At 48.3% G+C, this 16,668-nt stretch overlaps 1 protein-coding gene across 2 annotated transcripts in view; it reads left to right on the top strand.

Moving 5' to 3' along the window:
- Positions 1-16,668, top strand: part of LOC143961722 (NACHT, LRR and PYD domains-containing protein 12-like) — a 164,480-nt gene that overhangs the window by 124,840 nt on the left and 22,972 nt on the right. The gene's annotated exons all lie outside the window — the stretch shown is intronic.

The following is a 16,668-nucleotide window of genomic DNA, read 5'->3' as shown; positions in this document are numbered from 1 at the left end:
GATGGTCCTCAATTAGAATCTGGAAGGACAGAGCGAGTTTCTAGACCAGAAGTGACCCCTAGATGCCAATAAAATCCCCCCATCCTTGTAGATACAAAAGTGTCACCTCACTGAGCCTCAAAGAGAAGTCCTAGTCATTTCATCTACAAGCCCAGCAGGGGACGAGGCCGATACAGGGAGAAGACCCCGAACTGTCTGCCAGACATTGATTTATATCAGAGATCAGAGGAATCTATTTTATCTCTCATACAAAATAAAATATGAGTTGCAGAGAGATGGAAATAATTGCCCCTGATTGTAGACATGTTGGGGTACATGTACACATAACATTGTATGTGTAGTGAGGATAGAATCCAGGAGAAACCCCCAGAATGGTTCTATGGGGTCTGATCACACCAGACAAGCACTGATTGGTCTTGTTGGGATCAGACTGACATGCCGGTGTTACCAATCCTCATCCATCAGAACCATTCATGGTCCATTTGTCTCTGGTTCCTTCAGAACACAGGACCGGTTTGTGGGCTGCGCAGGGAACACCCCCCAGGGTTGATTGGCTTATGGCTAAATTCCACCCACCTCCATAAAGTGAGGATCCTAACAAACTCTAGAGCTCTTTAAAGTAATTACCTTTTGCAGATACTGCCCCATCACATTATCCCCATCAAAACTGCCCCATCATACTGACACCACCAAAATTGCCCCATTCTATTGCCCCATAAAAACTGCCCCATCAAAAGTGCCCCATCCTACTGCCCCATTAAATTTTCCCCATCATATTGCCCACATCAAAATGACTCCTTTATACTGCCACCATAAAAATTGCCCCATCATATTGCCCCATCAAAATTTCCCCATTATACTACCACCACCAAAATTGCCCCATCCTACAGCTCCATCATTTAGCCCCCATCAAATTGCCCCATCATATTGCTGAGTTTAAAATTGCCCAATCATACTGCCACCATTATATTTCCCCATCAAAATTGCCCCATCATACTGCCACCATCAAAATTGCTATAATCAAAATTGCCTCATCCTATTGCCCCAATCAAATTGCCCCATCAAATTACCCCCATCAAAACTCCCCCATCATACTGCCAGCATCAAAATTGCCCCATCATACTACCACAATCAAAACTGCCCCATCATATTGCCCCCCCTCAAAATTTCCCCTTCATACTGCCACCATCAAAATTGCCACAATCAAAATTGTCCCATCAAAACTGCCCCATCCCTTTTACCCCAATCAAATTTCCTCATAAAATTTCCCCCTTAAAATTACCGCATCAAAACTGCCCCATTATACTGTCACCATCAAAATTGCTCCATCATATTGCCACAATCAAAATTACCCCATCAAAATTGCCCCAATCAAATGTCCCCATCAAATTGCCCCCATTAAAATTGCCCTATTATACTGCCACCACCAACATTGCCCCATCCTATTGCCCCAATTATACTGCCTCCATCACAATTTCCCCATTATACTGCCACCACCAAAATTACCCCATCAAAACTGCCTCAAATTGCCCCATTGACACTGCCCCATCCTATTGCGCCATCATAATGCCCCATCAAAATTGCCCCATCATACTGCCACCATCAAAACTACCCCATCCTATTGCCCCATCAAAATTGTGCCATTATACTACCACCATCAAAATTGTCACAATCAAAACTGCCTCATCCTATTGCCCCATCAAATTGCTCCACCATACTGCCACCATAAAAATTGCCCCATCATACTGCCACAATCTAAATTGCCCCATCAAAATCGCCCCATGAAATTTCCCCATAAAATTGCCCCATTATACTGCCACCATCAAAATTTCCCCACAAAAACTGCCCAATCATACTGCCACCATCAAAATTGCCCCATCAAAATGTCCCTATTATACTGCCACCATAAAAATTGCCTCGTCAAAATTGCTGCATCAAAATTGCCTCGTCAAAATTGCTCCATCAAAATTGCCCCACAACCCCAGTGCTGTGATTGGCTGGCAATACCACAACCCCAGTGCTGTGATTGTCTGGTACCACAACCCCAGTTCTGTGATTGGCTGGTAAGGCTTCATGCACACAAGACGCTGTTAAACGCGTGTTCAGAGGCAGTTGGACACTTTTTTTCAACTGCCCCTGAACTCATTCAATGTTATCCTGTGTCCATGTACACAGTCTCGTTTTTTGCCGTTTTTAGGCAGTTGAGTTTAACCTCGTTTTTCCAGAAGCAAAAACCTTTTTTTCGTATCATCTTCCAGGACAGCCTATGAGATATAGGGCTCCTCCCTCTGGGACAGGAAACACGTCAACCCAATCAAATAAAAGGTGTGGTCCTCCAGGCCCTCCTTAGTTTTTGTGTTTCCTGCCGGACGGGAAGGAGCACATCAGAACTAGTAAGGGGAGCTCCTTCTTCTCAGGGGTTTGTCCTGGGGGGAGCTCCTGGTGGACCTGACCCTTAGCACCCCTCGGTCCGTTCGGAGGGAGGAGAGGGTAGCTATCAGTCCCCGCTGCCATGTAACGTTCGGAGAGAACGGGACTCCGATGGGAGGCAGTCTCCTCCTCTGTAGCGCTAACCGCTCATACCTGGTCGGTCGGATGGCGGGCGAGAGACGTTCGTTTCACTGGCTGGCGTTCGGGTACTGTAAGCGGTGCATTCGTAAGGAACGCATGGCGTTGGGGGTGGAGTTTTTGCGTTCCGGCATCCGGAAGTGGGAAAGACGCACTTCCGCCGGATTCGCGTCATCTGGGGGCGCCGCAGGACCTGTTCCAGTCCTTTGGGCGTGGTGGTGTGGCTACAGGGTTGCCTGGAGCGGTGTGAAGGCTCAGAGAGGCTGAGTAAGACACTGGAACCATGGAGGGCGCAGTTGTGCAGGTGGACTCAAGTTCAACAGGCTCCAGCACCTCTCAGGTAAGCTTGGTGAGGGCAGACCAGGACTTACACTGGGGGGTGGAGGGGTCACTCTGACCCTCCCGGGGTGGAGAACCTGCTGGTGAGGGGGGGGCACTTCCTAGGCAGACCCTAGAAGCACAGTGGTGTGGTCAGGGGTGGTATTTTAATGGGACCCTGTTTTTCTTTGTTTTTAGGTCACATAGGACAGAGCCCAGATACCTTTGCCCAGAAGGAAATGTGCCGTGTGTGGGGCTAAGTTAGGCACGGGTTGGGAGAAGCCGCTTTGCCCGGATTGTGTCAGTAGCCTGGTGAAAGAGGACTCGGTGGCAGCTTGCCACAAGGTTTTGACGTCCGTTAAGGATGAGATAGCATCCACCTTCCAGTCATTCAAGAGCATGATGGATAGGATGCAGGGTCCTTCTGTCTCTTTACCCAGCGCCGTGAGTATGCCCTCCTTGTCTGAACCAAGTCAGGAGGAGGAGGTGGATAAGGAGAGGTTACCTAGGTCATTAGCCTCCTCTAGGACAAAATCTACTTCTGAGTTAGAGGGGGAGGAAGAATCCATTAGATCAGCCAGATACAAGCTGTCTTTGGACGATGTGGGTGACCTCCTCAAGGCAATATTTAACACTTTGGAGATCAGGGAAGAACAGGTCCATCTTTCAAAACACGACATGATGTATCAGGGGTCGAGTGTGCTGAAAGACAGGGTATTCCCCATCCATAAATCGCTGATTGAGACGATTCTGCTGGAGTGGGAACAACCGTAAAAAAGGCCATTTTTTTCAGGTAGCCTTAAAAGGAGGTTCCCTTTTGAGACGGATGCGGTGCATCCCTGGAACAAGGTTCCCAAACTTGATGCTCCCTTGGCTAAAGTCTCTAGAAAGACAGATTTGGCCTTTGACGATATGGGTTCACTCAGGGATCCTATGGATAAGAGGGGAGACGTGCTGCTTAAGAGGGCCTGGGACGCCTCTTCCATTGGGCTTAAACCAGCATTAGCAGCTACCTGTGTGGCCAGAAACTTAGAGTGTTGGCTTACACAGTTACAATCGCATATTTCAGCGGGCACTTCCAGACAACAGCTGTTGAAGTCCTTTCCGCTACTGTTCAAGGCAGTGGGGTTTTTGGCCGATGCCTCTGCAGAATCAGTCAAATTGGCTGCTAGATCTGCAGCACTAGTGAACGCTGCCAGAAGGGCCGTTTGGCTTAAAACCTGGTCAGGCGACGTATCTTCGAAATTGAAGCTATGTGGATTACCGTTTTCAGGGGACCATTTGTTCGGGCCCGGCCTGCAAGAGGCGTTAGAGCGCACGCAGGATGGGAAGAAAGCTCTCCCAGAAAAGAAAAAGAAACCTGAAGTAAAGCGCCTTTTTTCAAGGCTGTAGGCAGCAGAACCTGCAGGAAAGGGAGGTTCGCCCCAAAAAACATTGGACAGGTCACAAGGGAAGGGGCAGAGGAGGAATCTTATTCAATCCTCCTCAACCCTCCACTAAAACCCAGTGACTCCTGCGTCCCGGTGGGAGGAAGACTGGGGAAGTTCCTTCCACAATGGGATACTTCAACCGAAAGCCCGTTCATTCGAGATGTAATAAGGAACGGCTACAGGTTGGAGTTTGGTTCAGTTCCCCTCCCAAATTTTCAGGTAACCAGGTTACCAAGAGAAGGCAAAGGCTCTGGGTCTTCTCCTGGGGGATCTGGTGGACCAAGAAGTACTGGTGCAGGTGCCTCCGGAGGAGCAAGGCTTGGGGGTTTACTCCCACGTATTCGTGGTAAAGAACCCTTTCGGGAAAATTCAGGCTGATACTGAATCTCCGTCCCCTGAACAGGTTCATAAAATAAAAGCCGTTCCGTATGGAGTCAATCTTCTCGCTAACCAAGTTTCTGTTTCAGGGTTGTCACATGGCCACCGTGGATCTCAGGGATGCATATTTGCATATCCCGATTCATCTGGAGTCCCAGAGGTTTCTCAGGTTGGCGGTGAGGATGAACACGGGAGTGTTACACCTCCAGTTTCGAGCTCTCCCTTTCGGGCTTTCAGCCTCGCCAAGGATCTTTACAAAGGCACTGGTCCCGTTAAGGCTCAAGGCTATAACAGTGATTCCATATCTGGACGATCTACTGTTCATAGCCCAGTCGGCCCAACAGCTGCAGAAGGATGTGCAGGAGGCCTTGGGTTTCCTGCGCTCACTGGGGTGGCTGATAAACCAGGAAAAATCCCAGTTGACCCCCTCACAGGAAGTCCTGTATTTAGGATACAGGATTTCTTCAGTGGAGATGAGGGTGTTTCTTCCTGCGGAGAAGATCAAAAAGCTAGAGCAGGCGGTAGCCCAACTTCAATCAGGTCGGGAAGCCCAGATCAGGGAGGTTATGAGAGTCCTGGGGTTGATGACATCATGCTTTCCAGCGGTGGCCTGGGCAAGGCATCATCAGCGCCCTTTGCAGAGACTTATGCTTCGTTATTGGGATGGCAGGGAGCAGAGCTTGGATCAGGTTATGCCCCTATCCTCTGCTGTCAGGAGGTCTCTGTGGTGGTGGCGGGCCCAGGTCAACCTGGACAAGGGTCTTCCCTGGTCGTCCCCACAAGCTATGGTGGTGGTCACGACCGATGCCAGTGCACTGGGTTGGGGTGCCCACCTAGAGGGAATCTTAGCCCAAGGTACCTGGTCGAATCTAGAGGCAGGTCGTTCCTCAAACCAGAAGGAGCTTCTGGCAGTTTGGAAGGCTATAGAAACCTTCCAGTCCCAGTTACAGGGCAGGGATCTGCAGGTTCGGTCAGACAATGTGGCAGCAGTAGCCTACCTGAACAAGCAAGGGGGAACCAGAAGCCCCGCGCTGCAGGCAATTGCGGACAGAATCTTCTGCTGGGCAGAGAAGAACTTGTCCTCAATATCAGCAATTCATCTGAAGGGAACTCAGAGTTTGCTGGTCGACTTTCTCAGTCGGCAGAAGATAGGTCAGGACGAGTGGTCCCTCAACAAGGATGTGTTCGAAGAGATTGTGTCATGCTGGGGAAGGCCAGAAATAGACCTATTTGCAACAGAAAGCAACAGGAAGGTGACACAATTTTTTTTGGTTCACCCACAGGATCTGGCCAGGGGGATAGACGCCCTTGCCAATCCATGGTTGTTTGGCCTGTGTTATGCCTTCCCTCCTGTAAGGATGGTGGTGGAGGTTCTGCAGAAGTTCCGATCGGAAGCTACGGACCTCATTTTAGTGGCTCCTTTTTGACCAAGGAGACCCTGGTTTGCCAGCATAAAGAGGTTGGCTGTTCATCCTCCGATATTACTGCCAGTCAGGGAGGATTTGCTTTCCCAGGGGCCGATCCTGCATCCTGAAGCCGCGTACACACGGGGCGGACTGTCTGGCCAACTTAGTCCGTCAGACAATCCGACGGACAGTCCGTCATACTTTCGAATGAACGGACTTGCCCACACACGGCACTTTATGAGCGGACTAATACGGCGTACTAAGTCCGCCGTACTATCCGCCCTACTTTTGAAATGAACGGACTCGCCCACACACGCGGAGGAAAGTCCGCTCATTTCGAGCGCCTCTCCAGGTAGGCGGGGCCCGCGAAGGAGACGTCGCTGACCCCGCCGCCTGGAATGGACTTAAAGGGGAACCCCAACGCCGAAAAAAATCGACGTGGGGGTCCCCCCCAAGTCCACAACAGACCCTTGTCCGAGCACGCTACCCGGCCGGCCAGGAAAGGGGGGCGAGCGAGTGCCCCCCTCCTGAGCCGTACCAGGCCGCGTGCCCTCAAAATGGGGGGGTGCCTTGGGGAAGGGGGGGCCGCGCGGCCCCCCCACCCCAAAGCACCTTGTCCCCATGTTGATGAGGACAAGGGCCTCTTCCCGACAACCCTGGCCGTTGGTTGTCAGGGTCTGCGGGCGGGGGGCTTATCGGAATCCGGGAGCCCCCTTTAATAAGGGGGCCCCCGGATACCGGCCCCCCACCCTATGTGAATGAGTATGGGGTACAATGTACCCCTACCCATTCACCTGTGGAAAAAAAGTACAAAAAAACCACAACACAGGGTTAAAATATTTTATTGCACAGCTCCCGGGGTCTTCCGTCTTCGGGGGTCTTCTCGCCGGACTCCTCCGCTATCTTCTTGTAGCTCTTTTGCTAGCGGAGGAGTCCGGCTTTCTTCCTCGCCGCCGGCCTCTTCTCCCGACTTCGGGGGTCTTGTCCCCCTCTTCGGTTCTTCTGCCGGGCCACCGCGCCTTCTTATAGCTCTTTTACAGGCGGTGGCCCGGTCTTCTGTCGCCGCCTTCCGTTCTTCTTCTTCTTCTTCTTCTTCTTCTTCTTCTTCTTCTGATGTTGCCTCGACGATCTCTCTGGCCGAAATGCCAGGGATGCACTGCGCGGCCACTTATATAGGGACAATGGGGCGGTGTCACATGGCTTTATGTCACATGGGTTGGTCACATGGGTTGATGTCACATGGGGATTATGACATCGTAAGGGGGCGGGGTCACCATGTGACCAACCCATGTGACATAAAGCCATGTGACACCGCCCCATTGTCCCTATATAAGTGGCCACGCAGTGCGTCCCTGGCATTCCGGCCGGAGAGATCGTCGAGGCAACATCTCCTGGAGAAGAAGAAGAAGAACGGAAGGCGGCGGTGACGGCGGTGACAGAAGACCGGGCCACCGCCTGTAAAAGAGCTATAAGAAGGCGCGGTGGCCCGGCAGAAGAACCGAAGAGGGGGACAAGACCCCCGAAGTCGGGAGAAGAGGCCGGCGGCGAGGAAGAAAGCCGGACTCCTCCGCTAGCAAAAGAGCTACAAGAAGATAGCGGAGGAGTCCGGCGAGAAGACCCCCGAAGACGGAAGGCCCCCGGAGCTGTACAATAAAATATTTTAACCCTGTGTTGTGTTTTCAATAAAATATTTTAACCCTGTGTTGTGTTTTTTTTTGTACTTTTTTTCCACAGGTGAATGGGTAGGGGTACATTGTACCCCATACTCATTCACATAGGGTGGGGGGCCGGTATCCAGGGGCCCCCTTATTAAAGGGGGCTCCCAGATTCCGATAAGCCCCCCGCCCGCAGACCCCGACAACCAATGGCCAGGGTTGTCAGGAAGAGGCTCTTGTCCTCATCAACATGGGGACAAGGTGCTTTGGGGTGGGGGGGCCGCGTGGCCCCCCCTTCCCCAAGGTACCCCCCATGTTGAGGGCACGCGGCCTGGTACGGCTCAGGGGGGGGGGGGGCGCTCGCTCGCCCCCCTTTCCTGGCCGGCCGGGTAGCGTGCTCGGACAAGGGTCTGTTGTGGACTTGGGGGGGACCCCCACGCCTATTTTTTTTCGTTGGGGTTCCCCTTTAAGTCCATACCAGGCGGCGGGGCAAGCGACGTCTCCTTCGCGGGCCCCGCCTACCTGGATACCCACTCGAAATGAGCGGACTTTTCTCCGGGCGGGAAAAGTCTGCTCATTTCAAAAGTACGGCGGACTGGCACACACGGGCGGATTGTCCGCCGAAATGCGAGTCCGATGGACTGTATTACGAAAATTCAGAAATACTTAGTCCGCCAGACTGCATGCTGAAAAAGTCCGCTGAAGCCCACACACGAGCGGACTGTCCGCTGAAATGTGTTTCGGCGGACTAAGTAGGCCAGACAGTCCGCCCGTGTGTACACGGCTTCAGATAGAGAGACTCAAGCTTGCGGCCTGGTATCTGAGGAACAGATCTTAAGATCACAGGGTTTTTCAGAGAGAGTGGTTAAGACCTTGTTAGAATGCTGTAAACCAGTAACTAGAGCGATTTACGCCAAGATAGGAAAAAGGTTTAATTCCTGGTTGCGAGAACAAGGGATTGCAAGTCCCGGGGTCCCGGCAGTCCTAGATTTTCTGCAAGCAGGGGTAGAGCTGGGCCTCTCTATCAGCACCCTAAAGGTATAGGTGGCGGCCTTAAGTGTTTTCCTTCAGTCCTTTCTCCAGCAGAATCCTTTTGTCAGGAACTTCTTCAAGGCTTTGGCTAGATCCAGGCCTGTGAGGATGAAGACCTGTCCTACTTGGGATTTGTTCTTGGTTCTTAGAGCTTTGACCCAAGGTCCATTTGAACCATTAGAGAAAGCATCACTTAAGTGGATGGTACTAAAAACTGTGTTTTTGATAGCGATCACGTCAGCTAGAAGGGTCAGTGATCTGAAGGCGCTCTCGGTCAGAGAGCCATTTTTGTTAATTTTAGAGGACAGGGTAGTACTTAAGACTGATCCTAGTTTTCTCCCTAAGGTTGTGTCCACTTTTCAGAGGACACAGGATATTATTTTACCAACATTTTTCTCAGCCTCAGGCGAGGGTGAGGCGAGATCTTTAAGTTTGTTAGACGTCAGGAGAAGTATATTAATTTTTTTAGAGGCCACTAGGGTCTTCAGGAAGTCAGACTCACTTTTTGTTAATTTTTCGGGCGCCCGCAAGGGCTGCAAGGCGTCCAAATCGTCTGTCACCAGGTGGATATGAATGGCGATAGTTAAAGCCTATGAATTAGAGGGAAAGCAGGCACCCTTAGTTAAGGCACACTCTACCAGGGCGGTTTCCGCATCATGGGCAGAGAGGGCTGGAGCCTCTCCGGAGGAGATCTGCAAGGCAACAACGTGGTCCAGCTACTCTACGTTTGCAAGACATTACCATCTGGATTTATGGTCTGATAAAGAGCAGACTTTTGGACGAAAGGTCCTCCAGGCAGTGGTCCCGCCCTGACAAGGTGAGCTCCTTGCTTATCTCAGAGGCTGTCCTGGAAGACGATACGAGAAAACCGGAGTTAGACTTACCAGTAACTCTTTTTCTAGGAGTCTTCCAGGACAGCCTGGTTTCCCACCCAAAGTTTAAGTTGGACTAAGTGGTGAGGATGTGTACTAACGTGATTGTTAGTGTGTGATGTCTTTCAGAGCCTTCCAGCAGTTCTTGGAGTAAAACTGAGGAGGGCCTGGAGGACCACACCTTTTATTTGATTGGGTTGACGTGTTTCCTGTCCCAGGGGGAGGAGCCCTATATCTCAGAGGCTGTCCTGGAAGACTCCTAGAAAAAGAGTTACCGGTAAGTCTAACTCCGGTTTTTACACGTTTCAGACGCAAAACGCAGCTACCGCGTTTTGTTGTGTTTTCGTTTATAAGCGTTTTTAAAGGTGACCTATTTTTTTTACATTAAAAATCTCAAAAATGATTGCAAATGATGAAAAACCATTAAAAAATATTTTAAACAATTGCAAGTGGACAATCCACAACTTGTGGCAAGTGACATGGCAGGTGGCAAGGGACATGGCAAGTGGACAATCCACAACTTGTAGCAAGTGACATGGCAAGTGGACAATCCACAACTTGTGACAGGTGACGTGACAAGTGACCAGGCAGGTGACGTGGCAAGTGGACAATCCACAACTTGTGGCAGGTGACATGGCAAGTCACGTAGCACGTGGACAATCCACAACTTGTGGCAGGTGGCGTGGCAAGTGGACAATCCACAACTTGTGGCAGGTGGCATGGCAGGTGACATGGCAGGTGACGTGGCAAGTGGATAATCCACAACTTGTGGCAGGTGACGTGGCAAGTGGATAATCCACAACTTGTGGCAGGTGACGTGGCAAGTGATGTGGCAGGTGACATGGCAAGTGGACAATCCACAACTTGTGGCAAGTGACATGGCAAGTGAACAATCCACAACTTAAGGCAGGTGACGTGGCAGGTGACGTGGCAGGTGACGTGGCAAGTGACATGGCAAGTCAACAACCCACAACTTGTGGCAGGTGACCTGGCAGGTGATGTGGCAGGTGATGTGGCAAGTGGACAGTCCACAACTTGTGGCAGGTTCCATGCCAAGTGACACGCTAAATACAGGTACACTTCTGCTCTCACAGCTGTTGCTACTCACTCTGGTCTCACAAAATTGCTGAAATAGTTAATACTGTTTTTTGAGCTTGGGGAGGGTCTATGATTTTTTTTTTTTTCCATGAAAGAATTTTATTGAAAATAAAATGAAAATACAGAAGTATCATAGAAATGAACTGACAATGTGTATAAATGGCAAACATTTGTAGGAGTAATTAACAGAGTGTACTGGTATTTCACCAACTTTATATGTCTCCACTTTGTAATGGTAGGCCGAGTCTCCCAATGCATCTGTCATTCATATATTTTTCAGGGTATGAAGCTTAAAAACTGCATTTCGATAATCAGATTAGGAGACTTTAGGTGGAAAAAAAAATTTTTTTTGGTATCCTCTGTCTCGGTAGGTAGAGTAGAAATGTAGATAGTCGTCTAGGTCAGGGTAGTCAAGGGCTAAAGAACGTCAGTCGTCAATAGGGAAAAGACTGAAAAAAGAAAACACAAAGAAAAGAAAAAAAAAATTAAAGGGAGGGGGGGGGGGAGTATCTTAGAGGGAAGTGACTAGGGGGGAGATAGGAAGGGGTAGATGGAGAGTCAGGGGAGGGGGTGTGTCATCCAAGGGTGTTGCCCTCCCGGCCTCCACCATTTTCCAGTGAGGGGGGGTTCCATGTAGGGGCCCCCGACCAGCGGTTTTCCCTGGGCCCCTATATATGTGGGCCAGGGATATTAGACAGGACAAGCAGAAATGTTTAACTGGGGAGAACTGGTGGGGAAACTCCTGAGCCGCTATTAGTACAGTGAGGACGATTTGGGTTCATTATGGTGGAGTATCTGTCTGAAGTACTAAAGTGCTTCCAACAGGCCCATGTCTGTGAGTATTTTGAAGGGGAATCTCGGGCAATGTAGATCAATTCTTCCATCTCGGCTATTCTCCCCACGCGCATAAGCCATTCAGATGTCGTTGGAGTATGTGGGGTGCCCCAGTGAGATGAAATGCACAGTTTAGCAGCATTTATCATATGAACCCCTACGGATTTCCTGTACAATTGGGTTGAGGTGGAAGCGTGGTGTAAAATGAGCCGAGCTGGGGTGAAATCAATAGGATATGTGGTTACTTGTGAGGTCATATCACGTACCTGTGTCCAGAAAGTCTGAAGGAGTTGGCATGACCACCATATGTGCAGGAATGTGCCTCTATCGTTCGAGCACCTCCAGCACTTATCAGATGTGTCAGGATTGAATTTGTGTAAGAGCTCTGGTGTGCGGTACCATCTGGAGAGCGTTTTGTAGTTATTTTCTTGAATCGAGACGTTAAGTTAGCCTTTATGGGCTATCGTAAAGATACGTTCCCAGTCTGCTTCTGATAAATCTAGTTGTAGATCTTTTTCCCATGACTGACATGCCTTCCCTTCTTTCGGGGATACTGCTGTGAAGAACGTGGAGTGTATGTTGGAGATCATATGTTGTTGCGTCGTGGTCTGGGAACATAAATTCTCAAATGGGGTCAGGTCTCGCGCCAGATGCGAATCCTGGTTGTTTGTGGTGAGGAAGTGTCGGACTTGGAAATAGGACCAATAGGGGAATGCAGGGCTATCTGGGAGGCGTGGAAGTGCGTTTCGTTCTAGGAGTGTGCCCCCCTGGAAGAAGTGGCGGACTAAGATTGATTCATGTGGCCATATATTTGCTAGGAAATTACTGGACATCCCAGGAGAAAAGGCTGGGTTATAGCGAACCGGTGTGAGGGGGCCCAGATTGGATGAGATCCGGGATTCCCTACACACCTCCCTGAAGCATCCCAAGGTTGCTCCTATGAGGGGATGTTCCATCAAGGTCTTGGGCACATGGGGGAAAAGTATCCACGGCGTGGACTTGAGAGGTAATTCTGAGAATGATTCCTCTAAGGTTACCCAGTCCTTACAGCTTTTGTGTAAAGACCAATCTACTATGCTTCCAAGGTGGCAGGCTCGGGAGTAGTTTAGGATATCTGGGGGACCGTTTCCTCCTTTAGTTTTGGGCTTAGAAAGTTGAGAGAAACTTATCCTTGGACTTTTTTGTCTCCATAGGAACTTTAAGGATAGACATTTTACTGTCTGAAAGAAAGCTTTTGGAAGTTTAATGGGGAGTGCTTGCAAAAGATATAAGATACGTGGGAGGACATTCATTTTATGAATGGCCACTCGACCAAACCAAGAAAAATTAGGTCTTTCCCATCTGCGTAGGTCTTCAGAAATGGACTGGACCAGTGGAGCAAAGTTTTTTGCATATAAATCTGATAAATGAGTGGTTAGTTGGGTACCTAGGTATGTGATAGCGTCTTTTTTCCATACGAAGGGGAAATTATTTTGACATTGGGTGACAATCTCTTCTGGTAGGGAAATGTTTAGGGCGTGGGATTTAGAAAAATTAATCTTTAAGTTGGATATGCTGTGGAAGAGTTTGGGAATCTACGTCAGAGGATCGGTCAGGAAGAGCAAGATATCGTCGGCAAAGGCCGCTAGCTTATATGTGCGTCCTGCTACTGGAATCCCTTTTATGTTATCATTGGAATGGAGGCATTGGAGGAAGGGTTCCAAGGTCAAAATGAAGAGGAGTGGGGAGAGTGGGCATCCCTGTCTCGTTCCGTTATGGATGGGGAAGGCGTTTGACAGATGGCCGTTAACCCGGACTCTTGCCGTCGGCGTAGCATATAAGGCCATTATGAAATCATACCTAAGGTTTTGTATTCCTAAGTGGCGTAAAACCGCACCTAGATAGTCTCAGGCCAACCTGTCAAACGCCTTCTCCGCATCCGAGGACAGAAAGAAACCCTGCCGGTGTTGAGTAGTCAATAGGTGGTGTAGGTTGATAGCTTTGATGGTGTTGTCCCTGGCCTCTCTGCCAGGGACAAACCCCACTTGATCTTTTGTAATAATAGAAGGTATGAAGGGCAATAGGTGGTTTGCTAGCATTTTGGCGAATAATTTAAGATCTACGTTAAGTAGGGATATCGGTCTGTAGTTGGTGACTGATGTAGTATCCTTATTTTCCTTGGGTATAACTGTAATATGCGCTTCTAGTAATCTGTGGACTGATGTGGAAGTTGGGGCAAGGGAATTGAATGCCTTGAGAAAAGGGGCCGATAGGAGATCTAGAAAAGTTTTATAATATGGTGCTGAGAAGCCGTCAGGGCCTGGACTTTTACCTGGTTTTAGTTGTTTGATGGCTCTCTTGAATTCGTCTATGGATAAGGGTTTATCTAATTCGCAGGCCTCTTCTCTGGGAATGGGCTTGAGGCTGTGTTTTTTAAGAAAGTCCGAGATAAGTGACTGCCTTTTTGCTTGACCTAGGGGGGTTTCAGACTGTTGGGTTAGATTATAGAGCTCTGTGAAATATAGTTCAAATTGTTTAGCTATGTCAGCTGTGGCCGAGTATGAATTACCCCTAGCGTCTTTTATATTATGCACGTTGGTACTGGCTTTTTGTGCTTGGATTGCTCTTGCCAGTAGCTTCCCACACTTGTTCCCCTGTTCGTAAAAAAAAAAGTTTTTGGCTTAAGGTAAATTTGCGGTGTAGGAGTTTACCGTGGATGACACACTTATGCGCTTCCCATACGTTAATGGGGGTTGTCTCCGGGTTATCGTTGTCATGGAAATATTCGCTTAGGCTTGTGCGAATGTAAGCGATATCACTTTCCGATGTGAGGAGCGAGGAGTCTAGTCTCCATAGTTTAGTGGACGGATTGTGTTCTGGAAATGTTAAGGAGAGGGTTATAGGGTGATGGTCCGAGATAAATAATGGTTCTATTGTAGCTGATGTAAGAAGGGCAAGATCTTTTTGTGAGAGAAACAGGTAGTCGATTCTAGAATACCTATTATGGGGTATTGAAAAGAAGGTATAATCCTTCTCGGTTGAGTGTAGGGTTCTCCGTGTGTCGTGAACGAGAAGGTCTTGCAGTTGTGTTTTAATTTGCCTTAACGCCCTGTAAGGCATTGCCGTGGACCCGGATGACGAATCCAGAAGGGGTTGCAGGGGCACATTAAAATCACCTCCAAGAGTTAAAATTCCCGATTGGAAGCTGGCTAGGGCAGATGCAACAGATCTAATAAAGCTAACCTGGGCAGTGTTGGGGCTGTAAATGTTGGCCAGAGTAACTGTTCGACTAAACAGGGTACCATTTAGAAAAATGAAGCGTCCGTCTGGATCTATATGGGTGTCTAATGTGTGCCAAAGGATATTTTTTGACAGCAAAATTGAGACTCCTTTCGTTTTAGCTAAATTATTAGATGCATGAAAGGACGTTGGGTATAAGCGGTTTGAGAATTTCAGGATGTGATTCGTGTGAAAGTCTCTTGCAAGAAGACGATGTCCGCTTTTAATTTGGCCATCCTGTCTAGAATTTGACTACGTTTTTCCAGGACATTTAAGCCTTTTACATTTTGTGAGACTACTTTAAGTTTAAGCTGTTGAAAAGTGTCCATGGTACTTGGGCTCAGTGCAGATATTAGAGTAAGCGCTCAGTACTCCACTCCCCTGAAGGATTGGTGTAAATAGGGAGTGTCCGAAATTGGACTGAACCCCCTAACTATTCCTCAATCTAAAGGAGTACTAGGGTGGAGACCGTGAGGGCGAGAGGGTCTATGATTTTAAGGAAAAAATATATATAAATGGCCGCGCTTAGGAAGGGGGGTTCAGGTTGCTGCCGCCCTTTAATTCCTCAGCCTCTGTTAGGAGTCTGTGGCTCTATAACTGTTTGTAATGTTGATATAGGGCTAGTGGCGCTACCTGTGCCAGACTACTTATTCTATCTATGAAATGACCAAATTTTGTTTAACAATACTTATTGTAGACAATGGGGTCAGTTAGTATGCACACCACATTGTCAGCCGTGTGTGTACTTATTATTATGTACACACATTATTATTATGCTGTGTATAATCACACAGCCGGGAGGTGGAAGTACCCGATGTAAGGCGCACAGAGGCGGAGAGTCTACATGCCCATAACCCCCTAGGGGGATAGGAATCTGGTGAGTGGGGATCCAAAGGGGCACGAGCACAGAAGTCACTGGATTCACGTGATCACGAAAGTCACCTTTTTCTTCTTTTTTTTGAGCCGTTTGGAACTTTATAAGACATCAATTGAACTTTATAAGTTGCACTGAGCACTTTTTGTATTTGGAACATTACACTTATATTGTTTGTGTTGTAATTTCCACAACGTTTACAACTTTGATGGCTGTGGACTGCTGATTATACATATAACTTATCGCGGCCATCTGCACAGTCTAAAAATATCTTTATATATTTTGTGTTTTTTGCACTGTACACTTTATGTATGAGGTTTTGGATTGCTGCTTGTATAGTTTTACCTGTACAAACCTTTTTGCGCTGCTTTGCACTTTATAGCACTTTTTTGCACTTGTGCACCTTATGAGTTCATAGTATATATTTTTTCATATATTTGCTGGAAGTTACAGTAGTAGTACTAAGATTAAGTCCTGAAGTCTCCTTGCATATACAGTAGAATAGAACTGTGTATGAGGGAATACATTCAGGTTTCTTAATTTATAGGTGGGTACATCACGTACACGTATAGTTTTACTTTTTCCAATTTTATTTACCCTTCTTTCCCTCTCCTTTCCGGGCTATTATCCTACTCATAATAATAAGTACACACAAGGCTGACAATGTGGTGTGCATACTAACTGACCCCATTGTCTACAATAAGTATTGTTAAACAAAATTTGGTCATTTCATAGATAGAATAAGTAGTCTGGCACAGGTAGCGCCACTAGCCCTATATCAACATTGCAAACGGTCTATGATGTTAGCTTAACTAAACACTTCTAGACACAAATGCGGTAAAACGCTGCTAAATCGCAGTAAACAGGCGTTTCTAAACGCTGGTTTCAGCTTTTAAAAACATGTGTCCAGCAGAGTTTGCATCGGTGTCTCGTATGCATAAAGCC

The sequence above is a fragment of the Lithobates pipiens genome, unplaced genomic scaffold (assembly GCF_037356315.1).
Source record: "Lithobates pipiens isolate NorthernLeopardFrog02 unplaced genomic scaffold, aLitPip1_a1.2 Scaffold_8, whole genome shotgun sequence".
Classification (NCBI taxonomy): Eukaryota; Metazoa; Chordata; class Amphibia; order Anura; family Ranidae; genus Lithobates; species Lithobates pipiens.
The sequence above is the reverse complement of the archived record's forward strand: the minus strand, read 5'-3'. Positions and strand labels throughout refer to the sequence as shown.